Below are 19898 nucleotides of genomic sequence, written 5' to 3' on the forward strand. Positions count from 1 at the left end.
GAGATTATATGTGGCTCTACCAGAAAAAGTCACGGGATATGAGACAAGGTGGCCGAGACCAAAGGCGTTAAAGATGGCCATTGTGAACACCTCTGAGGAGGATGAAAACAACACTGATAAGTCATTAGAAGACACACCAAAGGCGAGCACAGAGGATGAGGAGCCAATCTTTGATGACCACGAGTCCGTCTCTTCACTATCATCTGAAGAGTTAAGGATCATGCGTAAAAGACGTGGAAGGCCTTTCCAGTCAAGTAGCGGGATTAGAATCTCTTCCAGTTGTGAGGTTCCCGCACCATCACAGGACAGCCTTCCACCAGCTCAACTTCTCAAGTCCAAGAGGCAATTGGATTTCTCAATGGAAGAAGTCTCAAAAATACTTGTCTGCACACCTTCAAAGTTTTCTTGTGGTGATGAGAAGTTGCGCCGAACAATTGCTGATGATTGTCTCTTACCAGCAAATCTTTCCAATGCCCTGCCTGGGCAAGCACCCCTTGCTAGCCCACAGAACCTACCTGCACACCTGACTGAGCAGAGCACACTGTTCCTTGCAGCACAGACGGCTCTGGAGGAACCAAGTAGCGAGCCCGAGCCCCTCACTACCAAGACCACAAATTGTGTGTCAGTGTCCCAAATTGAGCAGGTCCCATGGAATGTGCCAGCACCCCTGAGCCCCGTAGAGCAGACTCCCGACTGGCTGCTAAAAATACAAGAGGAGAAGGATGCACAAACCCCAGTGGGACTGGACCCAGAATGTGTTCTGAATCTTATGTTCCAGGAGACACCAGAGTTGGTGTCAGAAACACCAGAAGACCAGATGCCACAAACCCAAGCAGAGGAGGTTCAGAAGCCCTAGCCAGGCAGGACCCTGGCATGTGCTCAAAAACCCATCATGCAGGTGACACAGGAGTTGATACCAAGAACGCCATCAGAGGAGGTGTTTAGGGCATGTTCCTTGTTACAAGAAAGTAAAACACAGTGCCCCAAAGATGTGATTAGCTCTGGTTGGGAATAATCATGTTTAAGAGTTTTAGAGTAATATGTTCATTTATCTTTAAAAGGAGAAAGAATGCTGACGCTTTGATTTATTTAATTTTTTTGTTTATAATTTACAGTTTCTCTTTTTGTTAAATTGCAAGTTGGTCTAGGTAGTCTGTTACACACACACTTGCTCACACGCACAAGCACACAGGTGCACATGCACAGACATGCACACACACATTTTTACTTTTAATTATAATGTAAATTTTACTTAAAAAATATATCTCAGCAGAATTATTCAAGTAAATTTTTCCAAGACCAGTCTACATGCTTGTGTTTGCCTCTTATTTGAGCCTTTTCTTTATAGTTGTTCTGCTCATTCTCACTCTCAAGCAAATGTAATGATGAGTTGTCAAGACCCTCTGCTCTTTAAATTGTTATATATTAGCCGTAGATGAACAACTGAAAGTACTTCAAAGTCTAATATGTAAAGGATTAAGGGAGAGAACAGGCTGATTCCAAGTACCAACAGACACTTGTAGATGCTTCCTTTGTCACAGGAAGTAGAAAAAATAAAAAATGAAACTAGTTTCCATGTTTAAATTTAATCAACAATGTTCTTACCTTCCGTGATTCAATCTATAGTATAATGAATGCATGTAGATGAAAACATGGACTTCCTCTGTCAACAGGAAGTAGAAGCTGCAGCAGGAGCACGGACCGCATGGTGAGTAAGTGTCAGCTCTGTAATTTATCAAGTTTCTCATGCTAAAAGCGTTGATACTTGGTCTATTTTGTTGTATTTCAGTGAGAAAAATGCCAGTATCATGTTTTTATGCATTTTTTTAACATTTAAAAGGAAATTTCATTGCTTTTTCTGATAAAATGTGGAATGTAAATTTTATTTCCAAATTTCAGCCTACCTTCCACTTAATTCATGAAATGAAATTTAAAAAAAGCTTGCAGCTTTATTTTGTATTCTTATATTTGTGTTCAACTTCCTAGTTCATCCAGATTCAGTAATTACTGAAAAGTAATGGAGCCCCTCACTTTTTTAAAGTAATTTTGTTGCTTTTTCTGTTGAAAACGATCACTTCAATGACATAGATGAAAATTTGGAATGTAAATTTTATTTCCAAATGTCAATCTACCTTCCACTTGATTCATTAAATGAAATGAAAAAAACTTTATTTTGTATTCTTATGATTGTGTTCTAATTCCTAGTTCAACCAGATTCAGCAATTACTGAATAGAAATGGAGCCCCTCACTGCCAAGACCAAAGATAGTGTGTCAGCGCCCCCAACTGAGCAGGTCCCAGGGAAAGAGTCGGAACCCGTGAACCTCCTGCAGCAGACTCCCAACCGGATGCCACAAATGCAAGATAAGGCTGAAAAAAACCCACCGGGACTGGAGCCAGGATATTTTTCAAATCCTACGATCCAGGAGACACCAGAGTTGGTACCAGAAACACCAAAAGACCAGATGCCAAAAACCCAAGCAGAGGAGGTGAAGAAGCCCTAGCCAGGCCGGACCTGGCATGTGCTCAAAAACCCATCAACCCACCAGGGAGTTTGTGCCACAAATCGCATCAGAAGAGGTGTTTAGGGTTTGTTCATGTCCCTTGTTACAGGACAGTAAAAAACATTGCCCGAAGGATGTGATTAGCTCTGGGTGGGAATAATCATGTTTAAGAGTTTTGAGTAATATGTTCTTTTATTTTTAAAAGGAGAATGAACGCTGACGCTTTGATTTGTTTGATTTGATTTTTATGTTTGTAATTTTAGTCTTTTCGTTACATAGTCGTTCACACACACATGCTCATACATACACACACAAGCACACAGGTGCACATGAACAGACATGCACACATAAGTTTTGACTTTCTTTTTATAATGCAATAATAATGTAAAATTAACCTAAAAACATATCTCAGCAGAATTTAATTTGCAGGTGGACCCAGGAGTTTATGCCACGAACCCCATCAGAAGAGGTGTTCAGGGTTTGTTCATGTCCCTTGTTACAGGACAGTAAAAAACAGTGCCCGAAGGATGTGATTAGCTCTGGCTGGGAATAATCATGTTTAAGAGTTTTGAGTAATAAGTTCTTTTATCTTTAAAAGGAGAAAGAATGCTGACGCTTTGATTTGTTTGATTTGATTTTTATGTTTGTAATTTTAGTCTTTTTGTTACATAGTCATGCTGATACATACACACACAAGCACACAGGTGCACATGCAAAGACATTTTTTTTATAATGCAATAATGTAAATTTCTCAGCAGAATTTAATTTAATAAATTTTACAGACCAGTCAACATGCTTGTGTCTGCCTCATATTTGGGCCATTTCTTTATAAAGTTGTTCTGCTCATTATAAGTAAATGTAATGATAAGTTGTCAGTAGATTGTTGTTTCAACAGGTGGCTACATCACTCCACGGGAAAGTATTGATGAGTAATTGAGGGACCAAATGATGGATGACATTTTGGATGCAATTCAAAAGCTGATATATCAAGAACTAATTGAAAGAACGGGTTGATTTCAAGTAACACTTAAAAGTGTCTGCATCATTCTAGGTAAAAGTGTCAATGAGTTATTGAGGCACAAAATGATTCCAGATTCTCATCTTTTGCATTATATGGATGCCATTTTGGGTTCACTTCAGAGGCTGATATTTCAAAAACTGGTTGAACGGGTTGATTTCAAGTGTCAATAAAAGATGGAAGACTCCGGTATCAAGGACAGGTGTTTGCATCACTGTAGGTACAAGCATCAAGGAGTTATTAAGGGACCAAATCATTCCAGATTCTCATCTATTGAGTGCACCATAGATGCAAATCTGGAATGACTTTAAAGGCCAATTCTGCAAAGACAGAAAGAGAGAGAAACCTCATTCCATGTACCAGTGGGAGGTTTAAGAGTGCCTTACCACACACAGGTGGCTTCATCGCTCTAGTCACAATTAATGATGAGTTATTAAGGGAAGAAATCATTCCAGATTCTCATCTATTGAGTGCACCATAGATGCAAATCTGGAATGACTTTGAAGGCCAATTCTGCAAAGACAGAAAGAGAGAGAAACCTCATTCCATGTACCAGTGGGAGGTTTAGGATTGCCTTATCACATACAGTTGGCTGCATCGCTCTAGTCACAATTAATGATGAGTTATTAAGGGGCCAAATGATTCCAGATTCTCATCTATTTAGTGGGCCATAGATTCAAATCTGGAATCAGTTTGAAGGGCTATATTTTAAGGACAGATGGAGATAGAAAAATGATTCTAAGTACCAGTGGGAGCTATTAGAGTGCCTTATCACATACAGGTGGCTACATCACTCCAGGCACAATTAATGATGAGTTTTTTAGGGGCAAAGTGATTCCAGATTTGAATGTATTGCATTATATGGATGAAATTTTCGGTGCTCTTCAAAGGCTATTATTTCTAAAACTGATTGACAGAACGGGTTGATTTAAAGTACCAGTAGAAGCTTGACAACTGCTGTATCACATACAAGTGTATCCATAATTCTAGACGCAAGTATCCGTGAGTTATTGAGGGACTAAATGATTCCAGATTCCTATCTATTGCATTATGTGGATGGAATTTTGGGTCCACTTCAAAGGCTGATATTTCAAAAAAGTTATTGAAGGAACGGTTTTATTTCAAGTAGTTATAAAAGTTGGAAGACTCCTGTATAAAGGACAGGTGTCTGCATGACTGTAGGTACATGTAATGATGAGTTAGTAAGGCACCAAATGATTCCAGATTCTCATCCATTTAGTGGGCTAAATATGCAGATCTGGAGTTACATGAAAGGCTAGCACTTTAAAGAAAGAGGGAGAGAGTGGTCTGGGTCCAAGTACCTAAATGGCGATGCCCATATGGTGTCTGCAGAAATCAGGGCAACGATTAATGCCATTTGTTCTTACCTGGGTCTGTGTGGCTAACTGTCAGTCATTACAAACTTTCATACTGAGAAAATTTATTGTGGCACCGTATTTACCTATGTGGGATGTATGCATGGTCACAACCAAAAGGTATGGTCACGTCTCTGCCCATTTGGAGTTGCCTTGAACCAGTACTGTGGGTTAATTTCTTCCGTTCCATGTATTCATGAACAGGATGTGAAAATGGGATTTTTGACCTTTGCCTGTGTTTCAAGTAGCACAAGTGATGATGAGCTAATAAAGAAACCGAAACATTCTATATTCTCAAGTCCAAAGGATCGACTACACTTTGGGTGCACTTCAAAAGCTGATATGTCAATAACTGATTGAAGGAAGGAGTTCATTTCAATTGCCAATAAAAGCTTGAAGCCTGCTGGATCAAATTCAGGTTGCTGCATCATTCCAGCTACAAGAATCAATGAGTTATTGAGGGACCAAATGATTTCAGATTCTCCTGTTTTGCATTATATGGATGACATTTTGGGTGCAATCAAAAGCTGATATATCAAGAACTAATTGAAAGAAGGGGTTGATTTCAAGTACCGCTTAAAGCTTGAAGACTGCTGTTTCACATACAGGTGTCTGCATCATTCTAGGAAAAAGTGTCAATGAGTTATTGAGGCACAAAATGATTCCAGATTCTCATCTTTTGCATTATATGGATGCCATTTTGGGTTCACTTCAGAGGCTGATATTTCAAAAACTGGCTGAAGGAACGGGTTGATTTCAAGTGTCAATAAAAGGTGGAAGACTCCGGTATCAAGGGCAGGTGTTTGCATCACTGTAGGTACAAACATCAAGGAGTTATTAAGGGACCAAATCATTCCAGATTCTCATCTATTGAGTGCACCATAGATGAGAATCTGGAATGACTTTGAAGGCCAATTCTGCAAAGACGGAAGGAGAAAGAAACCTCATTCCATGTACCAGTGGGAGGTTTAAGAGTGCCTTACCACACACAGGTGGCTTCATCGCTCTAGTCACAATTAATGATGAGTTATTAAGGGAAGAAATCATTCCAGATTCTCATGTATTTAGTGGGCCATAGATTCAAATCTGGAATTATTTTGAAGAGTTCTATTTTAAAGGTAGACAGAGAGAGAGGGCTCATTCCATATTGTTATACACTGTGTTTGAATTGTTGAATCCCAACATTTGCCTATGTTAGGAATCTGGAATTCATACATGTGTACACTTGTTTTGATACAGTGTGTTTAAATAGTAGAATCATGAGATTTGCCCATGTTCAGAAGTTGGAATGAGGAATGTGGAATATGAAATGAAGGATTTTCCATAAGTGGGGAGGTTTATATTGTGTGTGTAGACAGACGGCACAAAATGATCCCAGATTCTCATCCTTTGCATTATATGGATGCCATTTTGGGTTCAATTCAGAGGCTGATATTTCAAAAACTGGTTGAAGGAACGGGTTGATTTCAAGTGTCAATAAAAGGTGGAAGACTCCAGTGTCAAGGACAGGTGTTTGCATCACTGTAGGTATAAGCATCAAGGAGTTATTAAGGGACCAAATCATTCCAGATTCTCATCTATTGAGTGCACCATAGATGAGAATCTGGAATGACTTTGAAGGCCAATTCTGCAAAGACGGAAAGAGAGAGAAACCTCATTCCATGTGCCAGTGTGAGGTTTAAGAGTGCCTTACCACACACAGGTGGCTGCATCGCTCTAGTCACAATTAATGATGAGTTATTAAGGGAAGAAATCATTCCATATTCTCATCTATTTAGTGGGCCATAGATTCAAATCTGGAATTATGTTGAAGGGTTCTATTTCAAAGGTAGACAGAGAGAGAGGGCTTATTCCATATTGTTATACACTGTGTTTGAATTGTTGAATCCCAACATTTGCCTATGTTAGGAATCTGGAATTCATACATGTGTACACTTGTTTTGATACAGTGTTTAAATAGTAGAATCATGAGATTTGCCCATGTTCAGAAGTTGGAATGAGGAATGTGGAATATGAAATGAAGGATATTCCATAAGTGGGGAGGTTTATATTGTGTGTGGAGACAGACGGCACAAAATGATCCCAGATTCTCGTCCTTTGCATTATATGGATGCCATTTTGGGTTCACTTCAGAGGCTGATTTTTCAAAAACTGGCTGAAGGAACGGGTTGATTTCAAGTGTCAATAAAAGGTGGAAGACTCTGGTATCAAGGACAGGTGTTTACATAACTGTAGGTACAAGCATCAAGGAGTTATTAAGGGACCAAATCATTCCAGATTCTCATCTATTGAGTGCACCATAGATGAGAATCTGGAATGACTTTGAAGGCCAATTCTGCAAAGGCAGAAAGAGAGAGAAACCTCATTCCATGTACCAGTGTGAGGTTTAAGAGTGCCTTACCACACACATGTGGCTGCATCGCTCTAGTCACAATTAATGATGAGTTATTAAGGAAAGAAATCATTCCATATTCTCATCTATTTAGTGGGCCATAGATTCAAATCTGGAATTATTTTGAAGGGTTCTATTTTAAAGGTATACAGAGAGAGAGGGCTTATTCCATATTGTTACACACTGTGTTTGAATTGTTGAATCCCAACATTTGCCTATGTTCGGAATCTGGAATTCATACATGTGTACACTTGTTTTGATACAGTGTGTTTAAATAGTAGAATCATGAGATTTGCCCATGTTCAGAAGTTGGAATGAGGAATGTGGAATATGAAATGAAGGATTTTCCAAAAGTGGGGAGGTTTATATTCTGTGTGTAGACAGACGGCACAAAATGATCCCAGATTCTCATCTTTTGCATTATATGGATGCCATTTTGGGTTCAATTCAGAGGCTGATTTTCAAAACTGGTGAAGGAACGGGTTGATTTCAAGTGTCAATAAAAGGTGGAAGACTCTGGTATCAAGGACAGGTGTTTACATAACTGTAGGTACAAGCATCAAGGAGTTATTAAGGGACCAAATCATTCCAGATTCTCATCTATTGAGTGCACCATAGATGAGAATCTGGAATGACTTTGAAGGCCAATTCTGCAAAGACGGAAGGAGAGAGAAACCTCATTCCATGTACCAGTGGAGGTTTAAGAGTGCCTTACCACACACAGGTGGCTGCATCGCTCTAGTCACAATTAATGATGAGTTATTAAGGGAAGAAATCATTCCAGATTCTCATCTATTTAGTGGGCCATAGATTCAAATCTGGAATTATTTTGAAGGGTTCTATTTTAAAGGTAGACAGAGAGAGAGGGCTTATTCCATATTGTTATACACTGTGTTTGAATTGTTGAATCCCAACATTTGCCTATGTTAGGAATCTGGAATTCATACATGTGTACACTTGTTTTGATACAGTGTGTTTAAATAGTAGAATCATGAGATTTGCCCATGTTCAGAAGTTGGAATGAGGAATGTGGAATATGAAATGAAGGATTTTCCAAAAGTGGGGAGGTTTATATTCTGTGTGTAGACAGACGGCACAAAATGATCCCAGATTCTCATCTTTTGCATTATATGGATGCCATTTTGGGTTCACTTCAGAGGCTGATATTTCAAAAACTGGCTGAAGGAACGGGTTGATTTCAAGTGTCAATAAAAGGTAGAAGACTCCGGTATCAAGGGCAGGTGTTTGCATCACTGTAGGTACAAACATCAAGGAGTTATTAAGGGACCAAATCATTCCAGATTCTCATCTATTGAGTGCACCATAGATGAGAATCTGGAATGACTTTGAAGGCCAATTCTGCAAAGACGGAAGGAGAGAGAAACCTCATTCCATGTACCAGTGGAGGTTTAAGAGTGCCTTACCACACACAGGTGGCTTCATCGCTCTAGTCACAATTAATGATGAGTTATTAAGGGAAGAAATCATTCCAGATTCTCATCTATTTAGTGGGCCATAGATTCAAATCTGGAATTATTTTGAAGGGTTCTATTTTAAAGGTATACAGAGAGAGAGGGCTTATTCCATATTGTTACACACTGTGTTTGAATTGTTGAATCCCAACATTTGCCTATGTTCGGAATCTGGAATTCATACATGTGTACACTTGTTTTGATACAGTGTGTTTAAATAGTAGAATCATGAGATTTGCCCATGTTCAGAAGTTGGAATGAGGAATGTGGAATATGAAATGAAGGATATTCCATAAGTGGGGAGGTTTATATGTGTGTGGAGACAGACGGCACAAAATGATCCCAGATTCTCGTCCTTTGCATTATATGGATGCCATTTTGGGTTCACTTCAGAGGCTGATTTTTCAAAAACTGGCTGAAGGAACGGGTTGATTTCAAGTGTCAATAAAAGGTGGAAGACTCTGGTATCAAGGACAGGTGTTTACATAACTGTAGGTACAAGCATCAAGGAGTTATTAAGGGACCAAATCATTCCAGATTCTCATCTATTGAGTGCACCATAGATGAGAATCTGGAATGACTTTGAAGGCCAATTCTGCAAAGGCAGAAAGAGAGAGAAACCTCATTCCATGTACCAGTGTGAGGTTTAAGAGTGCCTTACCAACACATGTGGCTGCATCGCTCTAGTCACAATTAATGATGAGTTATTAAGGAAGAAATCATTCCATATTCTCATCTATTTAGTGGGCCATAGATTCAAATCTGGAATTATTTTGAAGGGTTCTATTTTAAAGGTATACAGAGAGAGAGGGCTTATTCCATATTGTTACACACTGTGTTTGAATTGTTGAATCCCAACATTTGCCTATGTTCGGAATCTGGAATTCATACATGTGTACACTTGTTTTGATACAGTGTGTTTAAATAGTAGAATCATGAGATTTGCCCATGTTCAGAAGTTGGAATGAGGAATGTGGAATATGAAATGAAGGATTTTCCAAAAGTGGGGAGGTTTATATTCTGTGTGTAGACAGACGGCACAAAATGATCCCAGATTCTCATCTTTTGCATTATATGGATGCCATTTTGGGTTCAATTCAGAGGCTGATTTTTCAAAGACTGGTTGAAGGAACGGGTTGATTTCAAGTGTCAATAAAAGGTGGAAGACTCTGGTATCAAGGACAGGTGTTTACATAACTGTAGGTACAAGCATCAAGGAGTTATTAAGGGACCAAATCATTCCAGATTCTCATCTATTGAGTGCACCATAGATGAGAATCTGGAATGACTTTGAAGGCCAATTCTGCAAAGACGGAAGGAGAGAGAAACCTCATTCCATGTACCAGTGGGAGGTTTAAGAGTGCCTTACCACACACAGGTGGCTGCATCGCTCTAGTCACAATTAATGATGAGTTATTAAGGGAAGAAATCATTCCAGATTCTCATCTATTTAGTGGGCCATAGATTCAAATCTGGAATTATTTTGAAGGGTTCTATTTTAAAGGTAGACAGAGAGAGAGGGCTTATTCCATATTGTTATACACTGTGTTTGAATTGTTGAATCCCAACATTTGCCTATGTTAGGAATCTGGAATTCATACATGTGTACACTTGTTTTGATACAGTGTGTTTAAATAGTAGAATCATGAGATTTGCCCATGTTCAGAAGTTGGAATGAGGAATGTGGAATATGAAATGAGGATTTTCCAAAAGTGGGGAGGTTTATATTCTGTGTGTAGACAGACGGCACAAAATGATCCCAGATTCTCATCTTTTGCATTATATGGATGCCATTTTGGGTTCACTTCAGAGGCTGATATTTCAAAAACTGGCTGAAGGAACGGGTTGATTTCAAGTGTCAATAAAAGGTAGAAGACTCCGGTATCAAGGGCAGGTGTTTGCATCACTGTAGGTACAAACATCAAGGAGTTATTAAGGGACCAAATCATTCCAGATTCTCATCTATTGAGTGCACCATAGATGCAATTCTGGAATGACTTTGAAGGCCAATTCTGCAAAGACGGAAGGAGAGAGAAACCTCATTCCATGTGCCAGTGTGAGGTTTAAGAGTGCCTTACCACACACAGGTGGCTTCATCGCTCTAGTCACAATTAATGATGAGTTATTAAGGGAAGAAATCATTCCAGATTCTCATCTATTTAGTGGGCCATAGATTCAAATCTGGAATTATTTTGAAGGGTTCTATTTTAAAGGTATACAGAGAGAGAGGGCTTATTCCATATTGTTACACACTGTGTTTGAATTGTTGAATCCCAACATTTGCCTATGTTCGGAATCTGGAATTCATACATGTGTACACTTGTTTTGATACAGTGTGTTTAAATAGTAGAATCATGAGATTTGCCCATGTTCAGAAGTTGGAATGAGGAATGTGGAATATGAAATGAAGGATATTCCATAAGTGGGGAGGTTTATATTGTGTGTGGAGACAGACGGCACAAAATGATCCCAGATTCTCGTCCTTTGCATTATATGGATGCCATTTTGGGTTCACTTCAGAGGCTGATTTTTCAAAAACTGGCTGAAGGAACGGGTTGATTTCAAGTGTCAATAAAAGGTGGAAGACTCTGGTATCAAGGACAGGTGTTTACATAACTGTAGGTACAAGCATCAAGGAGTTATTAAGGGACCAAATCATTCCAGATTCTCATCTATTGAGTGCACCATAGATGAGAATCTGGAATGACTTTGAAGGCCAATTCTGCAAAGGCAGAAAGAGAGAGAAACCTCATTCCATGTACCAGTGTGAGGTTTAAGAGTGCCTTACCAACACATGTGGCTGCATCGCTCTAGTCACAATTAATGATGAGTTATTAAGGAAGAAATCATTCCATATTCTCATCTATTTAGTGGGCCATAGATTCAAATCTGGAATTATTTTGAAGGGTTCTATTTTAAAGGTATACAGAGAGAGAGGGCTTATTCCATATTGTTACACACTGTGTTTGAATTGTTGAATCCCAACATTTGCCTATGTTCGGAATCTGGAATTCATACATGTGTACACTTGTTTTGATACAGTGTGTTTAAATAGTAGAATCATGAGATTTGCCCATGTTCAGAAGTTGGAATGAGGAATGTGGAATATGAAATGAAGGATTTTCCAAAAGTGGGGAGGTTTATATTCTGTGTGTAGACAGACGGCACAAAATGATCCCAGATTCTCATCTTTTGCATTATATGGATGCCATTTTGGGTTCAATTCAGAGGCTGATTTTTCAAAGACTGGTTGAAGGAACGGGTTGATTTCAAGTGTCAATAAAAGGTGGAAGACTCTGGTATCAAGGACAGGTGTTTACATAACTGTAGGTACAAGCATCAAGGAGTTATTAAGGGACCAAATCATTCCAGATTCTCATCTATTGAGTGCACCATAGATGAGAATCTGGAATGACTTTGAAGGCCAATTCTGCAAAGACGGAAGGAGAGAGAAACCTCATTCCATGTACCAGTGGGAGGTTTAAGAGTGCCTTACCACACACAGGTGGCTGCATCGCTCTAGTCACAATTAATGATGAGTTATTAAGGGAAGAAATCATTCCAGATTCTCATCTATTTAGTGGGCCATAGATTCAAATCTGGAATTATTTTGAAGGGTTCTATTTTAAAGGTAGACAGAGAGAGGGCTTATTCCATATTGTTACACACTGTGTTTGAATTGTTGAATCCCAACATTTGCCTATGTTCGGAATCTGGAATTCATACATGTGTACACTTGTTTTGATACAGTGTGTTTAAATAGTAGAATCATGAGATTTGCCCATGTTCAGAAGTTGGAATGAGGAATGTGGAATATGAAATGAAGGATTTTCCAAAAGTGGGGAGGTTTATATTCTGTGTGTAGACAGACGGCACAAAATGATCCCAGATTCTCATCTTTTGCATTATATGGATGCCATTTGGGTTCACTTCAGAGGCTGATATTTCAAAAACTGGCTGAAGGAACGGGTTGATTTCAAGTGTCAATAAAAGGTAGAAGACTCCGGTATCAAGGGCAGGTGTTTGCATCACTGTAGGTACAAACATCAAGGAGTTATTAAGGGACCAAATCATTCCAGATTCTCATCTATTGAGTGCACCATAGATGAGAATCTGGAATGACTTTGAAGGCCAATTCTGCAAAGACGGAAGGAGAGAGAAACCTCATTCCATGTGCCAGTGTGAGGTTTAAGAGTGCCTTACCACACACAGGTGGCTTCATCGCTCTAGTCACAATTAATGATGAGTTATTAAGGGAAGAAATCATTCCAGATTCTCATCTATTTAGTGGGCCATAGATTCAAATCTGGAATTATTTTGAAGGGTTCTATTTTAAAGGTAGACAGAGAGAGAGGGCTTATTCCATATTGTTATACACTGTGTTTGAATTGTTGAATCCCAACATTTGCCTATGTTCGGAATCTGGAATTCATACATGTGTACACTTGTTTTGATACAGTGTGTTTAAATAGTAGAATCATGAGATTTGCCCATGTTCAGAAGTTGGAATGAGGAATGTGGAATATGAAATGAAGGATTTTCCATAAGTGGGGAGGTTTATATTGTGTGTGGAGACAGACGGGAGAAATTGTAGACCATTAGACTTTGTCTGGTAATGCTTTATAGGGGAAGTTGTCCGAGTCCATATTGTGATGAATCATGTTGGAATAGTGGAATCACAAGTAATTATACACTGTAAGTGGGATGATCTGTGCCTAAGTGAGTAGGCTGCAACGCTGAACGTGGCTTGTGTTACAATGCATATATAGGAATGTAAATGACTGAGTTTACCAAAACATTGAGAAAAAGTGTATAAGCAATTGTCCATCTGATAGATTTTGAAAAAAAACATAAAGTGTGATATAAAATGAAATCGTCAATGAATGCAATGGATGAAACACAGCAATGAAAAATGCGAAATTAAGGCAAAATAGATTAGGAAATGGTATGAATTCCAATTTCACATTTATTGCAGTTCATTTTTTCCATGCGCCACCTGGTGGTTGGTCATTATATTGCAACTTTTTTGTGGTGTGCAAAATAATAAAAGTGGTATGTACATGTTCAGAAAAAAACGCCGAATGGAACTGCGAAGTCAGCATACCTCTGAAGTGCTTCCGAAAAATATTCCAAAAAGTGAAAAAGATGAGATAAGGGGTTTTTCCAACTCAGGAGGCGACGAGAAACGTTTCTGTCCGAGTTTGAGCGCTGTGGCACGCCTAGAAAAAAATGTCAAGGTTAGGGAGTTGCCCCTAATTAGGGTTAGGGTTAGGGTGTATTATTCTATCTCGATGACCTCCCCCGTGCTGTCCGCCGACTAACACGGTTTGGAGTAGGAGGCCAAAGGCAATGCACTGGCCGGCGCAAGTATCTCTAGGCCCTCCCAGCTGTGTGCACCTACCCAGCGGAGAAAAGTTAGAAGAGAATTGAAATTGGTTGGGTTTAGGCATAATGTTGTAATGGTTATGTTTAGAAAAAAACCACCGGCAAGGCGATAGAAGCCATGAATGCTGGCCAAAAGAGCCTACTGAAGGTCAGGATGAGATGTGGCAGAAAGGAGATCCCTGTGACAGCCCCCGGGAGACCGCGAGACAGCTGTATGAAGCAGTCAAGTGACCGTAACCACGACCTGGTGAGATGAGATGAGATGTGGCAGGAAGGAGATCCCTATGACAGCCCCCGGGAGACCGCGAGCCAGCTGTATGAAGCAGTCAAGCGACCGTCAACACATCCAGGAAGAGATGAGAGTGGCAGGAAGGAGATCCCTATGACAGCCCCCGGGAGACCGCGAGACAGCTGTATTAAGCAGTCAAGTGACTGTAAACACATCCTGGAAGAGATGAGATGTGGCAGGAAGGAGATCCCTATGACAGCCCCCGGGAGACCGCGAGCCAGCTGTATGAAGCAGTCAAGTGACCTTAACCACGAACTGGATGAGATGAGAATGACAGCCCCCGGGAGACCGCGAGACAGCTGCATGAAGCAGTCAAGTGACTGCAATCCATCGTGATGGCTGACTTATTTGAAGAAAGATCCAGAAATCCGGATCCAGGAATCAGTCTGATTTTACATTGGAGAAGTTATTAATCCTGCTCTGTAGTCCTATTTATTTGATTAGAAGGCTGTATTAGCCCAATAGACATTGTTATTTATGTTACAATAAATTGTGGGAACATCGTCAGCAGTGTGCCTCGAGATCATTGGGTGTTTCGGCCACTTATCACTGGACACCCTCTCCCAAGGAAGGCCCCGCCGAGATTGATCAAGTCCCGGGGTGTGTCCCAAGGCCAATTGGTTGGTTAACCTTATTGTTAAGTGTTGGCGTTAGCTAGTATTAAAGGTGCTATATTAGTTTTAATAACCTTGAGATGTTTGTGTAGCTGAGCAGTCACTTACAGAGAAGACGAAGTTGTCGTCTAAAGAGATGGATCCATGGGTTGAAAGAGGAATCGCTGTGAAGCCACTGTCTGAAGTACCATGAAGACCGGCAGGGGGCGCTGCGGAGAACCATGGGGACAGGCCAGGGGGCGCTCTCGAGCTTGCGCAGCCTCCTCTTGTGTCCCAATTACACCGCACGACTCCAAGAGGTAAAGATCCAGGAAGCAAGAAGGAGGGAGGAGTCTGCTGACAACTCCAGTCTGCTGCATGGACGTCTCAGTCAGGGTGCAACATCAATTTTTTAGAACTAGCGTATTTTAACGGTAAAGTGTGGGCTTTTTGGATGCTGAGAGGTAGTATGGCTGAATAGCCAATATAAACCCTAACTGCAAGGACCCCAACCGAGAATATAACTCAAAAGGGAGCAAAATCACTCAAAAGGGGCGTGGTCTAAGCCGCTAAGCAAGAAGTAATCCCACTAGAAGTAATTTTCTGGGCGTGTGATATATTGTCGGAAAGCACAGCTTCCTGCTGTAATTCTGACATGATCCAAGCTCACAGGAGAGGATGAGACTGCCTATAACAGCCCCCATGAGTCCATGAGACAGCTGTGAAGAGCTAAGCTACTATCCAGAAGGGGAAAGACTGTATGCAGCAACAGGGAAAGGAAATGGGAGATGTGACTACATCATCACCACTACCCCGCCTGTCTGGGCGTACCCTGGATCCCCCCCACCGCTCATCTCCAGAGAGGGAGAGAGGAAGGGGAGACGTGCTACATGTGGGAGAGAGGGAGAGAGAGAGAGAGAGAAAAAGGCATCTGGTGCACCTTTGCTTAGAGAGAACCCGGCGATCCGAAGGCACGGGCGGGTTAGGGTGTATTATTCTATCTCGATGACCTCCCCCGTGCTGTCCGCCGACTAACACGGTTTGGAGTAGGAGGCCAAAGGCAATGCACTGGCCGGCGCAAGTATCTCTAGGCCCTCCCAGCTGTGTGCACCTACCCAGCGGAGAAAAGTTAGAAGAGAATTGAAATTGGTTGGGTTTAGGCATAATGTTGTAATGGTTATGTTTAGAAAAAAACCACCGGCAAGGCGATAGAAGCCATGAATGCTGGCCAAAAGAGCCTACTGAAGGTCAGGATGAGATGTGGCAGAAAGGAGATCCCTGTGACAGCCCCCGGGAGACCGCGAGACAGCTGTATGAAGCAGTCAAGTGACCGTAACCACGACCTGGGTGAGATGAGATGAGATGTGGCAGGAAGGAGATCCCTATGACAGCCCCCGGGAGACCGCGAGCCAGCTGTATGAAGCAGTCAAGCGACCGTCAACACATCCAGGAAGAGATGAGATGTGGCAGGAAGGAGATCCCTATGACAGCCCCCGGGAGACCGCGAGACAGCTGTATTAAGCAGTCAAGTGACTGTAAACACATCCTGGAAGAGATGAGATGTGGCAGAAGGAGATCCCTATGACAGCCCCCGGGAGACCGCGAGCCAGCTGTATGAAGCAGTCAAGTGACCTTAACCACGAACTGGATGAGATGAGAATGACAGCCCCCGGGAGACCGCGAGACAGCTGCATGAAGCAGTCAAGTGACTGCAATCCATCGTGATGGCTGACTTATTTGAAGAAAGATCCAGAAATCCGGATCCAGGAATCAGTCTGATTTTACATTGGAGAAGTTATTAATCCTGCTCTGTAGTCCTATTTATTTGATTAGAAGGCTGTATTAGCCCAATAGACATTGTTATTTATGTTACAATAAATTGTGGGAACATCGTCAGCAGTGTGCCTCGAGATCATTGGGTGTTTCGGCCACTTATCACTGGACACCCTCTCCCAAGGAAGGCCCCGCCGAGATTGATCAAGTCCCGGGGTGTGTCCCAAGGCCAATTGGTTGGTTAACCTTATTGTTAAGTGTTGGCGTTAGCTAGTATTAAAGGTGCTATATTAGTTTTAATAACCTTGAGATGTTTGTGTAGCTGAGCAGTCACTTACAGAGAAGACGAAGTTGTCGTCTAAAGAGATGGATCCATGGGTTGAAAGAGGAATCGCTGTGAAGCCACTGTCTGAAGTACCATGAAGACCCGGCAGGGGGCGCTGCGGAGAACCATGGGGACAGGCCAGGGGGCGCTCTCGAGCTTGCGCAGCCTCCTCTTGTGTCCCAATTACACCGCACGACTCCAAGAGGTAAAGATCCAGGAAGCAAGAAGGAGGGAGGAGTCTGCTGACAACTCCAGTCTGCTGCATGGACGTCTCAGTCAGGGTGCAACATCAATTTTTTAGAACTAGCGTATTTTAACGGTAAAGTGTGGGCTTTTTGGATGCTGAGAGGTAGTATGGCTGAATAGCCAATATAAACCCTAACTGCAAGGACCCCAACCGAGAATATAACTCAAAAGGGAGCAAAATCACTCAAAAGGGGCGTGGTCTAAGCCGCTAAGCAAGAAGTAATCCCACTAGAAGTAATTTTCTGGGCGTGTGATATATTGTCGGAAAGCACAGCTTCCTGCTGTAATTCTGACATGATCCAAGCTCACAGGAGAGGATGAGACTGCCTATAACAGCCCCCATGAGTCCATGAGACAGCTGTGAAGAGCTAAGCTACTATCCAGAAGGGGAAAGACTGTATGCAGCAACAGGGAAAGGAAATGGGAGATGTGACTACATCATCACCACTACCCCGCCTGCCTGGGCGTACCCTGGATCCCCCCCACCGCTCATCTCCAGAGAGGGAGAGAGGAAGGGGAGACGTGCTACATGTGGGAGAGAGAGAGAGAGAGAGAGAGAGAGAGAGAGAAAGGCATCTGGTGCACCTTTGCTTAGAGAGAACCCGGCGATCCGAAGGCACGGGCGGGTTAGGGTGTATTATTCTATCTCGATGACCTCCCCCGTGCTGTCCGCCGACTAACACGGTTTGGAGTAGGAGGCCAAAGGCAATGCACTGGCCGGCGCAAGTATCTCTAGGCCCTCCCCGCACGGAAGTAGGAACCGAAGGAGTCGGAGAGCATAGAAGTGAGTGAGAACAGACCGAGTCAGTTGTCAGCAGCCTATAGGCGGAGCGGGTCATTTTGATCTTGTAGGTATCAAGGTAAGTATTAGGTATGTCTTTTATTTTTAGGTTTCAATTAGGTAAGTATTAGGTATTTCTTTAGGTTTCAATTAGGTAAGTACAAGGTATTTTATTGAGGTAGGTATTATATTAATATTAATGACACATCATCAGTAGTGAGCCTTGGGATCATGGGGTGTTTCGGCCACTTATCACTAGACACCCCTCACCCAAGGAAGGCCCTCCCGAGAGTGATCAAGTCTCGGGGTGTGTCTTGATAAAGTATTAAGAATTAGTATTGATAGAGTATTTTGGAGGATTAGTAGTGAAGTCTACTCTATTAAGGTTCTGACTTCCCCCTTACCCGAAACTATGTCTACCCTTGCTAGGTTGAAGGTTGCCTAACCCCAACCAGAAGCTGTACCTACCCTTGCTAGGTTGAAGGTTGCCTAACCCAAACCAGAAGCTGTACCTACCCTTGCGGGTTGAAGGTTGCCTAACCCCAACCAGAAGCTGTATCTACCCTGCTAGGTTGAAGGTTGCCTAACCCTAACCAGATGGTGAGGCTGCCTAGCCCCAACCCTAAGCTATGTCTACCCTGGCTAGGTTGGAGGTTGCCTAACCCAACCAGAAGCCGTACTACCTTGCTAGGTTGAAGGTTGCCTACCCCAACCGGATGGTGAGGCTGTCTAGCCCCAACCCTAAGCTATGTCTACCCTGGCTAGGTTGAAGGTTGCCTAACCCCAACCCGAAGCTGTATCTACCCTTGCTAGGTTGGAGGTTGCCTAACCCCAACCGGGTGGTGAGGCTGCCTAGCCCCGACCCTAAGCTATGTCTACCCTTGCTAGGTTGAAGGTTGCCTAACCCCAACCAGAAGCTGTATCTACCCTTGCTAGGTTGGAGGTTGCCTAACCCCAACCGGGTGGTGAGGCTGCCTAGCCCCGACCGGAAGCTAATTCTACCCTATGACTAATCTAAGCAGGCTTAAGGTAAGTCAGACCCTAAGTTATTAGCTTCAAGCTATTATTGTAAGTAATATTTAGACCGGTTAAGAGGATAACCATTAGCTGAACTCGGATGAAGGAAGAGGAAATGGGAGATCTTTTAGCTGGATTCTGGTGGCTCGCAAGCCTAGGTCCCGATGCCTCCTCGGCCTGACCCTCTAAGCTGGGTAGGGGAAGGATGCAGTGTCGCAAACCTAGGTCCCGGTGCATCCACGACCTAGGAACCTAAGCTGGGCTAGGGGATAGAAGTGAGTGGAAGGGACTGATCATGTCAGGAGCCCTGGTAGGGGGTTCAAGCAAATTAGCCGTGTGTGGTGCAAGATGGACTAGGCATTGTCGAGGCTAACCCTCATGGAAGACTGAGCCACGATTAAGGTCCTGCCGCTCTGGACCACCACACCTGCGTGCTGTTCCTAGAGTCGGAACCCAGGGGGCCGCATACTTACCCCCTGATCAGCACAAACCAGTTGTTAACACCGCTAGGTAGCTCTGGTTCGGCCAGGCAGGGTTGGAGTCGACGGTCGGCTCTCACCAAAGCTATTTTCAACCCTAAGCCTGTCTACCTGGCTAGGTTGGAGGTTGCCTAACCCAACCAGGTCGTGAGGCTGTCTAGCCCCGACCAGACGGAAATCTACCCTGGCTAGGTTGGAGGCTGCCTAGCCCCAACCAGACGTACCTACCTGGCTAGGTTGGAGGCTGCC

Source organism: Micropterus salmoides, unplaced genomic scaffold, assembly GCF_014851395.1.
Source record: "Micropterus salmoides isolate LMB-PRFRI ecotype aquatic unplaced genomic scaffold, ASM1485139v1 Ms_hic_scaffold_2, whole genome shotgun sequence".
Lineage (NCBI taxonomy): Eukaryota > Metazoa > Chordata > Actinopteri > Centrarchiformes > Centrarchidae > Micropterus > Micropterus salmoides.